The sequence below is a fragment of the Cervus elaphus genome, chromosome 21 (genome assembly GCF_910594005.1).
Source record: "Cervus elaphus chromosome 21, mCerEla1.1, whole genome shotgun sequence".
NCBI classification, from domain to species: domain Eukaryota; kingdom Metazoa; phylum Chordata; class Mammalia; order Artiodactyla; family Cervidae; genus Cervus; species Cervus elaphus.
The window spans coordinates 12,447,886-12,467,665 of record NC_057835.1 but is presented as its reverse complement, the minus strand read 5'-3'; the positions used below and the strand labels follow the sequence as shown (position 1 = coordinate 12,467,665).

The 19,780-nt window shown below is 48.1% G+C and overlaps 1 long non-coding RNA gene across 1 annotated transcript; it reads right to left on the bottom strand.

Moving 5' to 3' along the window:
* Positions 1–3,888: 3,888 nt before the first annotated feature.
* On the bottom strand, positions 3,889–18,678 carry LOC122679548. The gene is made up of 3 exons (XR_006336433.1): positions 18,597–18,678; positions 5,829–5,990; positions 3,889–4,894 (listed from the first exon to the last, which is right to left on the bottom strand). It is a non-coding gene; the product is annotated as an uncharacterized LOC122679548 (long non-coding RNA).
* Between the last annotated feature and the right edge of the window lie 1,102 nt (positions 18,679–19,780).

The window sequence follows — 19,780 nt, the reverse complement described above, 5'->3', positions numbered from 1 at the left end:
GTTCCCCTTTGCCTGGCAAAGCAATAAAGCTTTTTGTTTCTACTTCACCCAAAACCCTGTCTCCAAGATTTGATTTGACCCTGGTGCACAGAGGCTGAGTTTTTAGGCACCAGAACCAGGGAATAAATCAATGAAGTTCAGAACCTCCTCCTGCTCTCACTGTGACCCAACCAGGCACCTACTCTCAGCATGCTCTCTGTCACTCACTGCCTTTCAGCCATTCAACAAACATTTCTGAGGGCTAATTAAGAACTGAGGACACAATGGGAAGCAAAGCCAGGAAGTCTCCTGCCCACACAGAGCAGAGTCCAGAGGGGGAGATACACAAAACCCAAATAAACAAGGTGGCTCTGACTAACAGCAGCAAGCATTTTGCTAAGTAAAAAAGAGCCAGTGAGGTCCCTGGGCCATCAGGAAGCCCCCTTCCACCTGCCACCCTCCACTTCATTTCATCTTGAGGACACACTTAGCAGTAGGAAGAAGATGGACTATGTCCATTCAACATAGAGGCAAACTAAGAGAGGTGGGGGATAGGTAAGACCCTCCCAAGTCCTCCAAAACCTTTCAAAAGACTAAGCCCGGCATAACTGCCCAAGAACCTGGGTCCCTTCCTCCTGAGGCTCTCCCACAGCACCCCCAGCCCCGTCAGCCTCTCCATCAGAATTCAGGGAGGCCTCTGCACCCTCTGAGCTCCACTTGTTTTTAGCAGTCCGTAGGACAGGGCAGGACAACCTTATCTATGGCCATTTTGCAGGTGTGCCAACTTGTATTTCACAGAGAAAGAACTGAGCCCAGAGTCCTTGCGGCTGGATGGCCCGGCCTGGCACCAAAGGTCCCTCTGTCTTGGGATAAAATTACAGGTCTCTCTCCCACGTGAAGCCGTGGGCTCCAGGAGGACTGGGCAGGGTCTGGGCGCCTGAACCCCAAGAGGGTCCTTAGCTGGTGCTCCGACATCTGGGTCTTCTGTCGGAGCTGCCCCGCAGCAGAGGGGAACTGGTGCGGGAAACCGTCACTACCTTCCCCTCCATCCAGCCCGCCTCAATCCGGGATAGGACGTGCTGAGCCTCACGCCCCTCCCAAGAATCCCTCAAGGCCGAGAGGTGACTCAGCACCCCGTGAGCCAGGCTTCCTCCGCCAGATGTGGGGCGGGGCGGAGCCCCCGGAGGGCATGGGCACCGGGGAGGGCGGGGCCGCGGGGAGGGCGGGGCCGCGGGGAGGGCGTGGTCACCTGGGAGGGCGGGGCCGCTGGAGGGCGGGGCCGCTGGAGGGCGGGGCCCCGGGAGGGCTGGCCGCCCCTTCCCGGCGCGGGAACACGCGGCCCGCCACTGCACCTACTCCGCCAGTCAGTACTTTGTTCCTCCCCTGCGGCTCCCTCCAGTTTCCTTCTCCTTTCCTAGGAGGGGCCTCTAGGTCTGTCCTGTCCGTGGTCCTGCCACCCTCACTTCCGGGGCATTCACGCAGGCGGGTGAGGGGCGGGCGGTAGGGTTGCTATGCTAAGGACTCCTGCAGAGCTCCCTCCTGCCATCCTCTCTGTAGTCCTGCCAGGCCAGCAGAGGGAAACTGAAGCTCGGAGACGGAGGTGACTTGTGCAGGGAGCTGAGATTCAAAGCCAGCTCAGTCTGACCCACAGACTATGAGCTTTCCCCAGGGCGGTCACGCTGAGTGGGGAGGAGTCCCTTTGGGAACTATTGACAGTCAACTTCCTTGTGCCCATTTTACAGACAGGGAGACTGAGGTACAAGGAAAGGAAGTGGCTGGAGGAGGAGAAACAAGACACCATGGCATTGCCCTAGGACAGGACCATGTTTCCCTCTCTGCTCCTTCTTGGGGTGGGTGCTCTTGCTGACAGGGGTAGGGGTCTACCCAGAGAAGGGATGGTGAACAAATGAATGAATGAGTGAATGAATGAATGAGGTGCTGGGACTGCACTGCCCATATAACAGTTTTCATGTGGTTTTTGAGCACTTGCAGTGTGACCAGAGAAACCAAAGAACTGAGTTTTTCACTGGATGTCATTTTAATTTGTTAAAATTAACATTTAAAATCCAATATACTCAATGCAGATAGTGGAAAAGTTTGAAGCATGTTTGGAATGTGTTGAGTATGTGAACCTACTTTTTCCGACTGCAGATTTTATGAAATCTAAATACAGATCAAGTACTTCAGATGAAAATTTAGCCTATGGATAGAGATGAATTCTACACAGTGTGAAATACACACCAGATTTCAAAGACTCAAAACAGAATATAAAAGATCTCAATATTTTTTACGTTAATTACATGCTGAAATCATGTTGAGGATATTGGGTTAAATAAAAATTTAAATTTTGAGTTAATTTCATTTGCTTCTTTCCACTTGTTAAAACATGGTTACTGGAACATGGAAGCCTATATACTACCATGCGTAAAACCTACGGCTGACTCATGTCGATGTATGGTAGAGGCCAACAAAATACCATGAAGCAATTTTTCTTCAATTAAAAATAAACAAGATTAGGGGGAAAAAACATGGCTACTAGAATATTTCATACATTATAGTTCTGTTGGAGAGCTTTGTGTGTGTGTATTGGTGGGGAGTGACTTGGTCAGGATAATTTCACACCTTTCACAAAGAACTTTGCATCTTTAAATTCAGAGAGGCCAAGAGACTTGCCCAAGGTCACACAGCAACAAGTGGCAGAACCAGGACAAGAGAACATACATATCCTGAAGGTCTGCCAGTTCCCTTCCCACTTTAGGCTTTAACTGTAGCTTATCCAACAGGCCCACATCTAAGTGCTGCACCACTACCTCCCTTATTCCACCCACCTCCCTAAGAGGGACTCTCATTCCTCCAGTTCTAAGACTAGCAAACAGAAAGGTTTTGTTCCTTACCCAGTTTCCTATGGTTGGAAGTCAGCAGAGTTGGGAGGCACGTTGGAGTCTGGATTCTGAAGCTTAAATGCTATGAAAACAAAGGGCTTCCCTGGTGGCTCAGTGGTGAAGAATCCACCTGCCAATGCAGGAGACACAGGTTCAACCCCTGATCCGGGAAGATCCCACATGCCTTGGAGCAATTAACACCATGCACCACAACTATTGAGCCTGTGCTATAGAGCCCAGGAGCCGCAGCTACTGGGGACTTTAGGAGATGGTTCCGGTCCAGGCCTGGGAGGGGACTTCAGGGAATGAGCTCTGGTTCCAGATCCCAGGTATGAGACTGCTAAAGAGCCAGGTATGAGATGACTTAAGCGCCAAGGGTGATGCAGAGAAGAAAGGGCATAGAAACAGTTACAGAGTCTGGCTGCAAAACCAGCTTATCAGACAGGCACTGGGCCAAAGCAGGGGACACAGCAAAGTCAAGACTCTCAGGTGGCAGCCACATCTGCACAGGGTATTATTAGAGGCAGAGACACGCTGGGGGAGAGTTGGGCCTGTTGGAAGGAGCCCACTGGGGAGGGAGCCCACAGACCATGCAATAGAGCCCTCCTAGGGGACAGCTGGACAGGAAACTCAGGGACAGGGGGTTTACCCTCCAACAAACCAGAGTTTCAACACGACCCTGCCTCTCAGTGGCCTCAGGACCTTGTGCTTATGGTTTAACTCCTCAAAGCTGCTTTGGCAGCCTCCCAACCCACCCAGGATGCCAAACACACCAAGTCACAGTGTCTTAACCAGACACGGCGCCAGGGAAGGTGTCTCCACCCAGCCTCTTCCATGGGCTCCCCCAACACTAGCTTTAAGAGAGGGACAGAGATCCCGCAGGGGAGTAGGCAGGACATGACTGCGTTTGTAGAAGGCAGACATATGATCAACTCGGAAGAACATGTAAACATAGCTTTATTGGGTAGCAATAAAAATTCTGCATACTTCAAGGAACCAGTTCTTTAAAACTGCAAACCACCCACACTCCTTGTGCCCTGTCCTTCTTTCCCAATTCTCTGTGACACTGATCACAGTATAATGTTCAGCGCTGGGTCAGCTACAAACTTATTTTGCTGAAAACCTATCTCCTCCAATTGGAATGTAAGTTCCATGAGAGGAGTGAAGTTTGGGACTGTTTTGTTCACTGGAATCACAGTGCCTGAAAGAGCCCCAGGAACATGGTACTACTTACTAATAGTAAGTAATAAGTTGCTTCAGCCGTGTCTGACTCTTTGCAACCCCGTGGACTGTAGCCACCGGGATCCTCTGTCCACGGGATTCTCCAGGCAAGAACAATGGAGTGGGTTGCCATTTGGTGCTTGAACACCATCTATTCAATGAATGAATGAAAGTTCAGTGACAATAAAACAATGACTAAGCATATAATGTGGTGGGAGGGGAGGATCAGAGGAGAGGATGAGGTTCGGAGGCTGCCCATCATAAGGGCTATGCATTTGGAGCTCACTATGGACCAGGCTCTCACCCAGGGGCTTTAGAGAAAGAATTTCACCTAGGAGGGCTGTTAGGAAAGGAGGACATGATCCATTAAGTTCAAGTGCCTGGGTAGTGCAGCCCAGGTCTCAGGGAAGTCATCTTAAGCTCAGCTCAATGCCAGGTGAGCATGACTGCTACCTGGCATTGAGTTGGGGAAGAAGTGGGGGGCAGTACTGGTGGGAGGTCTTTTGGTTTATCTTGTAATCTGGGTGTCCCCATCTGCTTCTCTCCACCTCACCCCGATCCCCTGTTTGCCCTGGAGATAGTCACCGACACTTTGAAGCTGGCTGGTCACCACGGGGAAACTGGAAGCTCTTCTAGGAGTTTGGTCCAGTAGGGACTTGATGAGTTGGAAAGAGGCAGGCAGTGCCAGGCTGGTCCTGATGGATGCAGAGTCCCTCAACGGAGCAGCTCAGGACTGCCCGTCTCCTCGCTTAGTGCTCCTTGGTGTGGACTGGAACAGTGGGACCACTCTGGGTTCTAGAACTGCCAGGACCCTGTTCAAATGTACCAACATCACTGCTTAGTGAGTGACCTCAAGCCAGGTACTCTCTCTCTGGACTTTGGTTTTCTGTGCTCACACATACACACACAGACACACATGCAAAATCTTTTTGTTTTTCCTTACAGGGTTAATTTGACTATTAAGTGACATGTATGAATGTAATGCTCCCTTTTCCTGCTTGAAACTTGACTTTGAAATATTTTTTTTAAAAATGATCCACACTTCAAGTGCTTGCCGGTGATAGTAGGTACTGAATAAATGTTAGTCGGGTGAATGAATAAAGAGTTACTAAACAAACCTGAGCTAACGGTAATCATATTTTGCTGTATAAAATTGCAGATATTTTTCCAGGCACGTATAGCTCACATACATACTTTTTTCACTGGAAAGAGACCGTTCCACACACATGATTTTGTAATCAGTTTTATCTCGTAATCTACTGTAACCGTTGCTCCAGAGCAGTAAATAGAAATATTGTTTAGGGTCATTTTAACAGCTGTGCAATGTTCTGTCGTTTGGATAGACTATCATATATTAAACTGAGCTCTTATTTTGACCTCTGGGTTAGTTTCATGTTACCACTTTCTATACAACCCAGCAGCAGACATCCTTGTATACCTATCTTTTCCGATGTAACTGTTTGTCAGAACTGATTTTAAAGTGATCTGGACAGAACAGAGAAGGAGGGTGGTGAGGATGTCACCTGAGTTTCTGGTGACAGAAAAACAAGGCTTTCTCTTGCTTCACAGAGAAGGCAATGGCACCCCACTCCAGCACTCTTGCCTGGAAAATCCCATGGATGGAGGAGCTTGCTAGGCTGCAGTCCATGGGGTCGCTAGGAGTCAGACTTGACTGAGCAACTTCACTTTCATTTTTCACTTTCATGCATTGGAGAAGGAAATGGCAACCCACTCCAGTGTTCTTACCTGGGGAATCCCAGGGACGGGGGAGCCTGGTGGGCTGCCATCTATGGGGTCGCACAGAGTCGGACACGACTGAAGGGACTTAGCAGCAGCAGCAGCAGCTCTTGCCTCAAGGAGCATTTTGGTGACAGGGTTCTCTGTATCCACCATCTCCAAGAAATATCCCTGTGAAGACACCAGAAATGCACTCCCCTGTGTCTGGGAGACAGCACTCCCCTGACTGTGGGGCTGTCTTACCAAGTCCCGGGAGGTAGGGGAGCAGTCAGCAGGGCAGGGGCCCACTTCTCATGTCAGCACTGACCACCTAGCAATAAAGCCACTCGGGCCTGAGTTGGAGGCCTGAGGTTGCCACTAGCTAGCTGTGTGTCTTTGGTGACATGAATCAACCTCTCTGGGTTTTGATCACCTTATCTGTAAAACGGCGCAATAACAGCATTTCCCTCCCGGGTTGAGGATCCATGGAGATAATGCAGTGATACCCACAGAGCGCTGCGCAGAGCCCCCAGCGCGGGCTGAGAGTTTACCCAGAGTGAGCAAGGTGTTACCATCATGAATCAGCCCACCGCCATCACCACGTGCCTCCCACAGTTCTAGACATCCTTCTGTTCTAACTCACAGAGATTTCAATTGGTCTTGAAACTTTGCCAACATTGAGAGAGCAGACCCTGGGGCAGGAGCGTATTTTGGAAAGAAACATCGTTTCTCTCATGAGGGTGTCCTCAGGGAGGGTAGAGAGCTTAGGTCTGGAGCCTGGTGATGGAGCCACGTGCCCCAGGAACTCAGGGTCCTGAAGTTACTTCACTCACTGAGCCTCAGCGTCCCCATCTATAAACCAGAAGAGCACTGCCTTAGTCCCCAGGCCCTCCCAGCTCTAGCAGCCTAACATTGCTTCCCCAAAACTTTCAATACAATTATCTGTCCCAAAGGCTGGTAAACTACCACCCACAGGCAAAATCCGGCCCAGTGCCTGTGTTCATAGGGCCCGCCAGCTAAGGGTGGCATTTACATTTTTAGGTAGAAAAAAAAAGAATAACTTTTTCAGGACAGGGGAAAATGATGCAAAATTCAAATTTTAGTATCTATAAATAAAGTTTTATTGGAACACGACCATGCTCCTTCATTTATATACTGTCTTTGTTCTAGCTTCAAGTTACTGAGGCAAAGTTGAGTAGTTGCCATGGAGACGATGCGACAGGCAAAGCCTGAAATATTTACTATTTGACTCTTCACACATAAAACCTGCTGCCCCTTGGTCTAGAGTTGACTTTTCAGATAACTCACTGTTTTTGGAATACTTTGCATTTTTCTTTCTTTCTCCAAAGGTCACTGCCTCCAAAGACCAAGACGATGTAGAGGACAAAATAGCACGCACAGACAATTCCTTTAGCTTGCCACAGCTGCAGGGGCAGTGCCCGAGGAGTGGAGAGCCCACTGTGCAGGTTTTGCAGGCTCTGCTCAGGGTAAGAGCACGTGAGTGCAGGGCGGGTTTGGTGCCATGTCCCTTCCCGACACACTCAGCTTGCAGAGACAAAGTTAAAAAATGCATCTTGGAAAGGCCCAAAAAAGAACCAAAGAAGGAAAATCTGCCCAGTACAGTGGAAAGCACATGAGCTTCAAATCAAACAGATATGAGTTCCAACCCCATTTCTCCCTCTTGGCTGTGTGATCTTGGACAGGTTACATAACCTCTCTGAGACTCAGCTAGTGTATTGGTAAGATGGGTAAATAGTGTCTAACTGTATGAGTCTTTTAGGAATGCTGTAGACTAGGCGGTTTAAACACAACTTTATTTTCTTATGATTCTGGAGGTTGTAAGTCTAAAACCGAGGTGTCGGCTGGGTGTTCTTCTGAGTTCTCTCTCTTTGGCTCGTTGATGCTGTCTTCTCCTAGAGTCTCTGTGGTATTCCCTCTGTGCCTGTCTGTGTCCTAATCTCTTCTACTTACAAGGACATCAGTCATGTGAGATTTGAATCCACCCTAATGGCCTCTTTTCAGTTTAATCACACGTTAAATGTCCTATAGCCAAATATTGTCACATTCTGAGGTTCTGGAGGTTGAGATTTCAACATACGAATCTGGGAGGGACAAAATTCAGCCCATGACTGACTTATAGAATGCTGGGAGGACTGAATGAAATCAGGAATGTTTAGCACCGTTTCTGGACTATTACTGAGTCTTTAGTAAATGTTAGCTCTAATTTTTGTTAATGATAATTCCTATTTTTGCTGGCATGGTATTGGCTCTACCAATACCTCATTGCCAGCTCTACCATGGCAACGGCAGAGCTATTCCACTGGGTGTGGAGGAGGAGACCTAGAGGGACCTCCTTAGGGTTGGAGCATCTCTCAGGTGGCTCCCCAGCAGCCCCACTGGGTACTGGCCTACTTGTCCACTTACTCACTGCACGCCTCTAGGGGGCACTGTTCACATCACTGTTACTAATGACTTGCGTGTTGATTAGGACAATTTTAGGGCTTCTCTAGTGGTTCAGATGGTAAAGAGTCCACCTGCAATGCAGGAGATGGATTCAATCCCTGGGTTGAGAAGATCCCCTGGGAGAAGGGAATGGACATCCCCTCCAGGGTTCTTGCTTGGAGAATCCCATGGACAGAGGAGCCTGGCGGGCTACAGTCTGTGGGGTCGCAATGAGCTGGACACGACTGAGCAACTGAGTGCACACTCTGACAGTTTTTCTGACAGGTATCGGAGGACAAGACACTTTTTCTCAAGTCCTCATGAAGTTGCCATGTGGCTCAAGGCACCATGGCTTTCTAGCCTGACAACATCCGGTGGAAGAACACAGTACAGAGAACAGAAACTTTTATGTAGCAGGCCCTCAACACATTTGTGTTGGATAAATGCATGTCAAGAGTACCCTTCCCTGATATTACACAGTGGATAAACTATAGAGGGTAGGGACATTTTCACATTTCTGTCTCTGCCCCTGAGGTGTTCTAATCACTACACAGTTTCTGGCACATAGTAGGTGCTCAGTAAGTATTTGTTGAATGAAAGAAATGAGCCAGTTAAAGCAACCATTCTTTCCTTTCACTGTATACACGTCTTTGGCGCGTGCCATAGGGACTAGAGATGGGGCCCAGCCTACTGTGTGTTGGCTACTAACTCACTCATCCCAGCCTTTCGTCTTCACCCTGGCTCACACCATCACAGCCCTGTGGGGTGGATTATGTGGAAAGAGAACAGGTTGTCAGTCAGTCCTCTTCAGTCCTCTGAACTCCAGTTCCTTTTCTGCCAAGACTAGTAGATGATGACTTAGCTGAGTGCCTGGCACATAGTAGGTGCTCAATAAATATCACTTTCCTTTTCCCCTACCCTAAGATGGCAGGAATAATTCTACCGTTTGCCCCAGAGCTTCCTGTTTACCCCTGGAGTTTCGGAGATGATGAAAGAGCAGAGCAGAGCAGAGGAAAGAGGAAGTGAAAGCGAGACCCCACCCTGGCCTGTGCAGCTGGACCGTGGTCCCTCAGCCTCTCAGCTGAGTCCACCCAGGAGTGTGTGGGGAGAAGGCAGCTGCCTCCACCCCCCTGAACTCCAGGAAGTGTCAGGCCTCAGCAGCAGACCCCACCGCGCGCTGCAGCCAGGGGTCACAGGTGGCGTTAGGGAAGCCAGGCCCCAGGGCCGCTGTGAGCCCTGCGCGGAGCTCCAGCCTGGAGGAAGCACGGGGCGCCCAGGGCCCGGAGCTGAATGGGTCCTTTCTCCTTCATAACAAATGCAGCCCTTGTTTGTAGGTTTGTTTGTGGGTTTGTTTCCCCAGGCTGTTTCTGTTCTCCGTCTCTTCCCACAGGCTCCGGCCTGGGGCAGGCGCCTCCCTGAGCTTCGAGACTTCCAGAGCGTTGCTCACCTCTCCCCAGGCCAGGAACACCTGGGGCTTCTAAGAGGAAGGGGGGCCTTTCTCCTTCGTTGATGGACTTGAGAAGATAGTGTGCCCACAGAGGGAGGCCTGACCTCTAGGAAGCACTGACCGAGGCTGGGGCGCCATTCTGGGGGTTTGGCATGAATTCTCACACCGGCTCCCCCACCCCCTGAGTTGGGCATCCTTGGCCATACTTGGTGGATTGTGTCACCACTCATCTTGAAACCCTTCAAGGCTCCGTTTTTTGGCCAGAATTGAAACCCAGTGGGGCTCCTAGGCCAGGGAGCTTTTCTGTTCAGCCTCCATGACCTTCCTTGAGTTCCAAGGAGCAGGTTCCAATAGCTGCTCGTGGGTGAAGGGAGGGGATGTGGAGACCAGGGAGGGGCAGCCTAGCAACAATAGTATGATCTTGCAGCAGAGTTCTGGTTCCCCTTCAGAGACACACAGAACAATATCTTTGAACTCTTCTACAGAAATAAACCCAACAGACAGAAGGCGTCAGCATTCTTCATTCCAGAGAGGACCACATGAGGCCAGCTTAAAGGAACCAGAGAAGTTCATCTAGAGATCACCTAAGAGGGACTTCCCTGGTGGTTGAGTCCACCTGCCAATGCAGGAGATTCTGGTTTGATCCTTGGTCCAGAAAGATCCCACTAAGCCCACATGCTGCAACAACTGAAGCCCATGAGCCCTGGAGCCTGTGCTCAGCCAAAGGAGAGGCCACGGCAGTGAGAAGCAGGTGCCCTGCAACCGGAAGGCAGTCCCCACGCGCTGCTACTGGAGACGGTGCACGTGCAGCAGTGAAGCCCCTGAGCAGCCAAAACTAAAACATAATATTGAATAAAAACTGTCTTAAAAAGAGAGATTACTTGATGCCAGATTAAAAGAGCTCAGGTCCTGCACACACTCTAATCTCATCAATGATCCCACGCTTGCTGCTGCTGCTGCTAAGTCGCTTCAGTCGTGTCTGACTCTGTGCCACCCCATAGACGGCAGCCCACCAGGCTCCCCTGTCCCTGGGTTTCTCCAGGCAAGAACACTGGAGTGAAAAAAAAAAAAAAAAAGAACACTGGAGTGGGTTGCCATTTCCTTCTCCAATGCATGAAAGTGAAGTCGCTCAGTCGTGTCTGACTCTTTGCGACCCCATGAACTGCAGCCTCCCAGGTTCCTCCGTCCATGGGATTTTCCAGGCAAGAGTACTGGAGTGGGGTGCCATTGCCTTCTCCTCCCACCTGTGAGCTATCGCTATAAAACTCCTCACCAAATCCTCCTGAGTTAGGACACACAGTTTTTCAGGACAGGAGCTCATTGTGTCCCCTTTTGCTTCAAAGCAATAAATTCTTTTCTGTTTCACCCGAAACTCTGTCTCCAAGATTTGACTCAGCACCAGCGTACAGAGGCCGAGCTTGTGGCATCAAGATCTTAGTGTCCTTCTAGCTGCAGTGGTTGAATGTGAACCCCAATCTAGCTGCTCTCCTGCCTCCCATCTCAAGTTAGGACCCAGACTCAGCACCTGCACTGCCCCATTGAGCTCCCAGCTTCTTCATTCTTTTTTTTATTTCCACTCCATGGATACTGAAATTCTCCCAGGCTCCCCAGGGCTTTGCTCCCGTAAAACAAGGTGGCAACACACAGACCCTGGAGTGTGTGGTCTGGATGAAATGAGTTCCTTCTGTGGAAGCCCTTAGGCCACTGCTTGGGAATAGATTCCAGCTGTTCACATTTCTTCACCCTCAGAAGCATGTTTCTGGGTGAGGCTTCCATTTTATAGATGTGGCCCCTAAAGCAGAGCAATTAGGTAACGGGACCAAGGCTCCACACTCCTAGAAATTAAGAGTGCTGGTGCTGGAATTAACTCCTTCTTGGAAATGCTCCACCCCCTGGCCCAGCCTGGATGGAAGCAGTGCAGGGGGTGGGAGGAGAGATGAGTCGCCAAAGCCCAAAGCTGCAGAGGACCAGAGGGCAGAAGGAGGCCAGATGCAAGGACATTTCCACGGGAGAGCTGCTGCACTCGCTGACTGGTGAACTCCAAAGGAGTGTGTAGGAGCCACAACGTCAGCTCCATCCCCCCTCCTTTCTGGGTGTCTGTCCAAAACCCAGGCGCCAGGCCTCCCTGGGTAACTCAGGGGCCACAAATCCTTGTGAAGGGGTTGGGGAGGGGCTGCTGTGGCCCAGGCAGATCACCCATCGAAAACTTCCCTACATTCCTTTGACTTCCACCCAGGGCCGCCGAGCTGACTCCTATCAGCCTCCTCCACAGCCCCACCCCAACAATGGAGCATGCAAAACAAAAGGCCTCTGGATAAAGAGCGATCCACCAGGGCCGAGGCCATGCCTGTCCTCAAGCTCGCCCTGAGGTCTCATCCAGACCCAAAGACGGTAACCCAGGGAAGCAGACCAACCAGGCAGGTTCTCCCCAGTGGGATTCTGCAAGTGTGATACCCCTTCTGGGGTGAGGGATGGGGTTAGAGGGTGGAGAATATGTGCGATGGGGAGACCAGACCAGGTCAGCATAAAGCACCCCAGAGGGAATCCTTGGACCTCCACCTGGTATTGTGGGGGGTCTTGGGCAAGTCAGTGAGCCTTTTGAGGCCTCCACAGCCTCCTCCATGAAAGGAAGACAAGACGCCCAATTATCCAGGCTCACTTTCCCATCTTTCTCCAGATCACACTCAGCTCAGAGCTGGGCACCTTGCCTCTATCACTTCTATCCCCAGGGCCCAGGCCACCCTGGCTTCTGGGAGCTGGCATTCATTGATGCTATTGAATACACTGTGTATGCCAAGCATTCTATGTAGACTTTCTTATTTCACACTCCCAGGCACCAATATGACCTCCATTTCACCAATGAGAAAGGTGAAACTGAAGAGAGGGAGTTGCCCTGATCACCAAATCAGTCAGAGGTGGAGTCATAATTCAGCCAAGCAGAACAACTCCAGAACCTACCAGCTTTGCCAGTGTGCTACTCAAGGGCTGCATGTGCCCGATAACTGGAACACTGAGCCCAGGCTGTCGAAAGGATTGAATATATAAAGAGGCTCACATAAGACCTGGTATATAGGAGAAGCTCAATAAACCAGATCTGCTTGGAAGAAAGCTGTGCCTGGCCCAGAATTGATGGATGCTGGATACATTCACCAAGTCCATGCATCCTGAGGGACCTTGGATCCAGCCGGATAACATCTTTCCCACTGAGAAAGTGGTTGTTGCCTCCTCTAATTGATGTTTTGTTTGACTCTAAGGTAGCACCATAAGCATAGCCGGGAGATGAAGGCTGGATCCTGGCAGCATTTGCTGGTCTCAAAAAAGTTGTTTTCTGATTCACCATTGGTTCATTAGAATTCCATCTTCTGAGCTCCACAGGGGCGGGGTCAGGGACCAGGGAGCATGAAACTGAGAACTCGATGCAGCACAGCAGGAATGGTCTCTCTGGGCATTGGTTGCAGGAAAAAGCAACTCTTATAGACGTAGCTACCATCTGGAGGGAATGTGATGAGGTGAGGCCCTAACCTCCCCAGAGCAGCTGTGGGAATAATAATTTGTTGTTACTGCTGTTTAGTTGCTCAGTTGTGTCTGACTCTTTTGCGACCCCATGGACTGTAGCCCCCCAGGCTCTGTTGTCCATGGAATTCTCCAGGCAAGAATACTGGAGTGAATTGCCCTGCCTTTTCCAGTGAGTTGCCATGCTATTTCCTTTTCCAGAGGATCATCCTGACCCAAAGATAGAACCTGTGTCTCCTGCATTGGCAGGCAGGTTCTTTACCAAGGAGCCTCCTGGGAAGCCCCAGGAATAGCAATAACAATAGTCAATTGTCAGTGTCTATTGAGCCTATATTACTAGGCTATTCTAAGCACTTTGCTTGAATTAATTCATTGATGAGGACATCGCTATCATTATTCCCATTTATAGATGAAGGAATTATGGCACAGAAAAGTCAGGTTATCTGCTATAAGTCACATAACAAGTAGGTGATGGAGTTGGATTTGAACCTGGACTTTGGGGTTTAGGGGTGTTTTATCACATGTTCTCACTTGCTGCCTCTCAGTCTCTGAGCCAGGCTTCAAAGGATTTTTTCAGTGGCTAAGGGCACAGTCTTACATGGTACACATAGAACAATCTTTGTTGGATTTTTTTCTGAATTTTTCTAGCAATGTTAGATTAGCCCAGAGATGAGAAGGATAACTTCCCCAGCTGTTGAAGGACAGGGAGAGGAAAAGCAAAGACCCAACTTATATATTATCAGACTTCCCCAGTGGCTCAGACAGTAAGGAAGCTGCCTGTAGGGCAGAAGACCAGAGTTCTATCCCTGGGTTGGGAAGATCCCCTGGAGAAGGGCATTGGCAACTCAGTAGTATTGTCGACTCTCCAGTATTCTTGCCTGGAGAATCCCAAGGGCAGAGGAGTCTGGTGGGCTATAATCCACGGGGTCGTAAAGAATCGGATAGGACTGAAAGACTAATGCACTTTCAACTTCATTATCAAGATTTTACAGGTGAGGAAATTGAGTCAGAAGAGCTGAGGGATCAGCTTGAGTTTCTAGCGCGAGTGAGGAGTGAAGCTGGGGTTCCTCCCCAGGTCCAGCTGACTCTCCACCACACCCCCCGGCAAGTGTAGACGCGCTTTGGCAGAAACGCCAGGCGTGTACCAGTATTCAACAGACCTTCCAGAAGAGAAAGCTCCAGCTCATTCTCTGTGCTTCCAGAGGGCAGGGCTAGTCCCTTCCTGCGATTTATAGGGAGAAAACCAGAACCCACCATGAAAAAGACTCCATGGCGGACAGTTCATCTTTCTCTGGGAAGAGCTTTTATTTCAGGGACAAAACTCTACCTCTGGTGGGATCAAGAGTCCAAGATTTGAACCCCAAGTTAGGACAGGATGGAGGAATACAATGTCTTCTTTTTGCGCTTGTTTCTGTCCTGTCTAAAATTGAAAGTGCTTCAAGGAAAATGCCCCCTGGGGCTCGTGTTTTCCCACCCAGCAGGCAGCAGACAGCATCTTGGCTGGAATAATATTATTCTGTAGATTCACCTCCATGATTCCCTCATAAATTCATGTCAACAAAAATCCAAGAGGAGCCCAGTGTTTATGTAAGGCTCTGGTCTTATCCTTCTCACTCTTAAGGACTTGTTAGGAAACGGGAAAAAAATGAAAATGTGCTCTTTATTTTTCACCTCTGTGTGTTTGTCTAGATGTTTGTGTGAAAAATTAACAAAAGGAACAAAAAAGAAGAGAAAAAAGATTTATGTTGCCAGGAATTGAATATGTCCTAGAGGTTGGTGAAGTAAGCCGTGGTCACTAGATAACACCCATCAGAGATCTGGAAGTTAAAGAAAGGTCAGAACTCAGTCTTATTCTTCGCCTAATGATTTGACTAGGGAATACAGCCCCTCTCAAATCTAGGGTTCTAGATTCATACACAAGCTGTGCTGGGGGTTTTCCCCCCTCCTAAAATGGTCTTAGATTATGCAGCACAGACTTGGGAATCACACACTCCTGTTCTCCCATCTTGGCTCTGCCACTTGGGGACAGTGAGACTTTTTTGGAAATTTGTGCCACCTCTCTCCACCCTGGACTCCTCCTCTTGCCAAAGAGGAAGAGGAGTCCTCCTGTCCCCTTTGGGATGACTGAAGATGAAATGAGGTGACATGAAAGGCTGGCGGGCTCATGGTATATTCTAAGATAAGTTAGTTCCTCTCTTCTCCTTTAAAAAAATCTTTCCCACTTGGATTCTTTTAAATTGTAAAACAGTGAATTCTCATTATATTTAGCTAGAGAATACAAAAGTCTACTTAAGAAAAAAAAGTGGATAATCCTCTTGTGATGGGGACCATGAGTTGGTTTATCCAATATCCAGTCTCCATTTCTTAGTAATAAAGTTTTATATTATTGGGGTTCAACAAAATAAATATCATACAGTTACTATAGCCAGCTAAAAAACTCCATTTCCCAGCCTTCTTTGCAATTAGGTATGGTTGGTGGGACTTCTGAGATAGATTCCTAAAAGAGCTTCTCCTGTATTCCTGCCCAGATGTGATGGCTGGAGCATCAGCTGCCATCTTGGACCACAGATGGTCTTGGGGGTAGAGGCCATTAGTCAAGGGTGATGAAACAAAAGATGATGCCTGAATTAACCACGCACCTACTGCCACGTTAGTTCTGGACCATATATTTCTGAACTTCTTTTTGTAAGAGCCATGAAACCTATTTACTTAAGCTTATGGGTTTTTGTTTGTTTTCCTTTTTTTTTTTTTAGTTTTCTATTGTATGGACCTAGATATAATTATAACTAATAATTTGTCTTACCTTTCCCCCTCTTGACATGAGTGGTATTAGCAATCACATCTTCCTACAAGTTCACTATCACAGCAAAGATGTATGCTTAGAAAATACTATGCACGCCATACATAGTAATTGCTTAATATTTATATTAAGGTCAAGTTTCCAGGCCAGGGCACACAGAACTCTAGCATAATCTTTTTCATACTAGGCTACTAAATTATAGTATGGATATATCATAATTTATTTAACAATTTTCCTGTTGATATACTGAGGAGGTTTCTAGCTGTTTTTTTTTTTTTTTTTCTTCTTCTTAATTTTAAAAGAAAAGAAAAAAAGCTTTATTTATTTATTTTTGGCCATGCTGGGTCTTGTTGCTGTCCAGGCTTTTCTCTAGTTGGGGGCTGCTCTCTAGGTGTGGTGTGGGGGCTTCTCATTGTGGAGGCTCCTCTTGTTTCGGAGCACCGGCTCTAGAACAGAGGCTCAATAGCTGCTGCGCATGGGCTTACTTTCTCCGAGGCATGTGGGATCTTCCCAGATCTGGGATTTATTCCATGTCTCCTGCATTGATGGGTGGATTCTTTACCACTGAGCCACCAGGGAACCCCTCTGGTTGTTTTTCAAATAATATAAACCTTGCTGTAATAGATATCTGGTATAAATACCCTCACCATGACGCTTTCATTTTTAGCAAATTGCCACAGTGGGGATGACTAGTTCCTGTTCTTTTTAAACCTCCCCACCCTTCTTCCTTTTATAGATGAAGCAAGAGAGGTCTTGAAAGATGATGTGCCAAATATAACAGCGGGAGACAATGACAACTGTACCTCCGGAACACTCCCCGTCATAATCCAAAGTCCACACTCCTATTTAGCCAGTGTTTGGAGGCAGTGAATACTTATTGAAGGAATATCTAAATAACCTTTATAGAAATAGTGCTCTACGAGTATTTGCTTGAACATATCTGGTGGCAGGGAGCTCAATATCTTTCTTCTCGTCTTTGGAGAATATCGCAAGTTCTTTCTTACATGGCGTTATAATCTGACTTCATGAAACGTCTACTTCCTGGTGTCAGTTTTCATATTTGGGTTTTTTTTTTTTTAATGTTTATTTTATTTATTTATTTGGCTTTGCTGAATCTTTGTTGCGGCATGCAGGATCTGGCTCCCCAACCAGGGATTGAACGTAGGCCTCCTGCATTGGGAGCATGGAGTCTGAGCCACTGGGCCACCAGGGAAGTCCTCTGGTCTCGGTTTTGACTCCTAGACCATCTGGTCTACTTCCTTAAAGGACAGATGAGACTTACCAAGGTTGCCTTGAGAAAGGAGGTCAAAGTTATCTACCTGGGGCTCCTGATACTCATATATGCTCATATATAGAGCATATACCATTGGTCTAGAAATGAGCATGGCTTTGAGGGTACAAAGAGGAATGGACACGACTCTGACCTGAAGATGGTTACTCCCCAGGGCTGTGTGGGGTGTTTCTCAGCAGTGAGCCTCATCCTCTGACAAACAGCTTTGGGATGGTGTAAAAACTCAGTGCTGACAACAGGGGCACAGTTAGGAGTGTCAGGAGTTAGGAGAGGAGAGCGTTTAGGTGGGGTTGAGGACTCATTTGGGAAAAGTAAACGGCTAAGCAAGTGGGCAGCCTATCCTCAACCAATGGAAAAAATCACTTCCTCTATAAATGCTGACTTGTTTATCCTGGAAAGGTCCCTTTCTCTTAAGCCATCACATTCCCATGGGAGCCTCCAACTTGCTCTCTCTCCTCCTATTTCTTTCTCTTTCTCTCTCTTTCTGGAAAAGACAACATTGAGAAAAACAGGCTGAAAGAACACACTCTTTAGAAGCTTTTCCCCTCCTGACATTCCAAGGGAGCCTGTTTGACTCGGTCATCTCAAAGTGGGATCATAACAAATAAATTTCACTGTAAGATACAGTATAATTCAGTTGCAAAATAAAAGGTAGATTTAATCATTGAAATCTGTAGGAATGAAAATTTTGTAATTTAATTTATCTTTGGCTGTGCTAGATCTTTGTCGCTGCACGGGCTTTTCTCTAGTTAGAGTGCTGGGGCTACTCTCTAGCTGTGGTGCGCAGGCTTCTCGTTGTGGTGGCTTCTGTGTTGTGAAGCACAGGCTTGCGGGCTTCAGTAGTTTCCACTCCAGGATCTAGAGCACAGGCTCAGTATATGTGGCGCACATGCTTGTTGCTCTGTGGCAACCGGAATCTTCCCAGATCAGGAATCGAACACGTGTCTTCTGCATTGGCAGGTGGGTGCTTTACCATTGAGCCATGAGGGCAGTGATAACGAATCTGCCTGCCAATACGGAAGACTCAAGAGACACAGTTTTGATCCCTGGGTTGGGAAGATGTCCTGGAGAAGGAAATGGCAACCCACTTCAGTATTCTTGCCTGGAAAACCCCATGAATAGAGGAGTCCAGCGGGCTGCCGTCCGTGGGGTTGCAGAGTCAGACGCAACTAAGCGCAGCATAGAGCCATCAGGGAAGTCCCTTAGGAATTAAATTTTAGGCAATAAAAGGTCTGGCCATACTTTGGAGTAGAAAGAACATAATGTCTAAAGTCAACAGGAAGAGTTCTTATATTGGAACCCTACCTTCACTCATGGCTGGGGGGTCCTGTCATATCACTTCTTATAATTTCATTTCCTTGTTGCAGACAGAAGATAGAATGGAACCGACACAAAGGAAGCCTGCAACACAGTAAACGAAATAAAATCAACAAACTAACCTCTGTAAAGTACTTGGCTCACTGGTCAGTGTCTATGAACTTCTCCCTTCATATTTTCATGTGATATTCAGTTCAGTTCAGTCGCTCAGTCGTGTCCAACTCTTTGCGACCCCATGGACTGCAGCACACCAGGCCCTGTCCATCACCAACTCCCGGAGTTCACTCAAACTCCTGTCCATTGCGTTGGTGATGCCACCCAACCATCTCATCCTCTGTCATCCCCTTCACCTCCTGCCCTCAGTCTTTCCCAGCATTAGGGTCTTTTCAAATGAGTCAGCTCTTCGCATCAGGTGGCCAAAGTACTGGAGTTTCAGCTTCAACATCAGTCCTTCCAATGAACACTCAGGACTGATCTCTTTTAGGATGGACTGGTTGGATCTCCTTGCAGTCCAAGGGACTCTCAAGAATCTTCTCCAACACCACAGTTCAAAAGCATCAATTCTTTGGTGCTCTGCTTTCTTTATAGTTCAACTCTTACATCCACATAGGACTACTGGAAACACAATAGCCTTGAGTAGATGGACCTTTGTTGGCAAAGAAATGTCTTTGCCTTTTAATATGCTGTCTAGGTTGGCCATAACTTTCCTTCCAAGGAAATTCCATGTGATATGGCATAGGCACATATGCTCAACATCCTCCCTGTTCTTGCTGAGTGATCAAGGATGTGTAATGGTCTTAAGAAGGTAATGTGTGAAGAAAGTGGATCAGAAAAGTCACAAGAGTGCACAGACTCAGGGGTTTCTTGAGCCTTTGTTCAAATCCAGGGATGCAGAGCTGTCCCATGAAGTTACCAAGCCAATGGGTTTGGGCTACAGGTTTGGTTCTCCTATCTAACATTTGGCTGATTGCATTGCTGTAAGCCAAATGATGACAGGATAAATGCAATCAGTATAGTGTAAAGAAGCCTGAAGTCTTGTCCTGGTTTTGTTGCTAACCACCTGTGCGACCTGGGGCAAGTCAGTAATGTCTCTGAGCATCGAGTTCTTGCAGCATAGAATGGGGGTTCAAAGCCCTCCTTGCCCCTAAGAAGAAGTCTCATGGTGTCCAGCC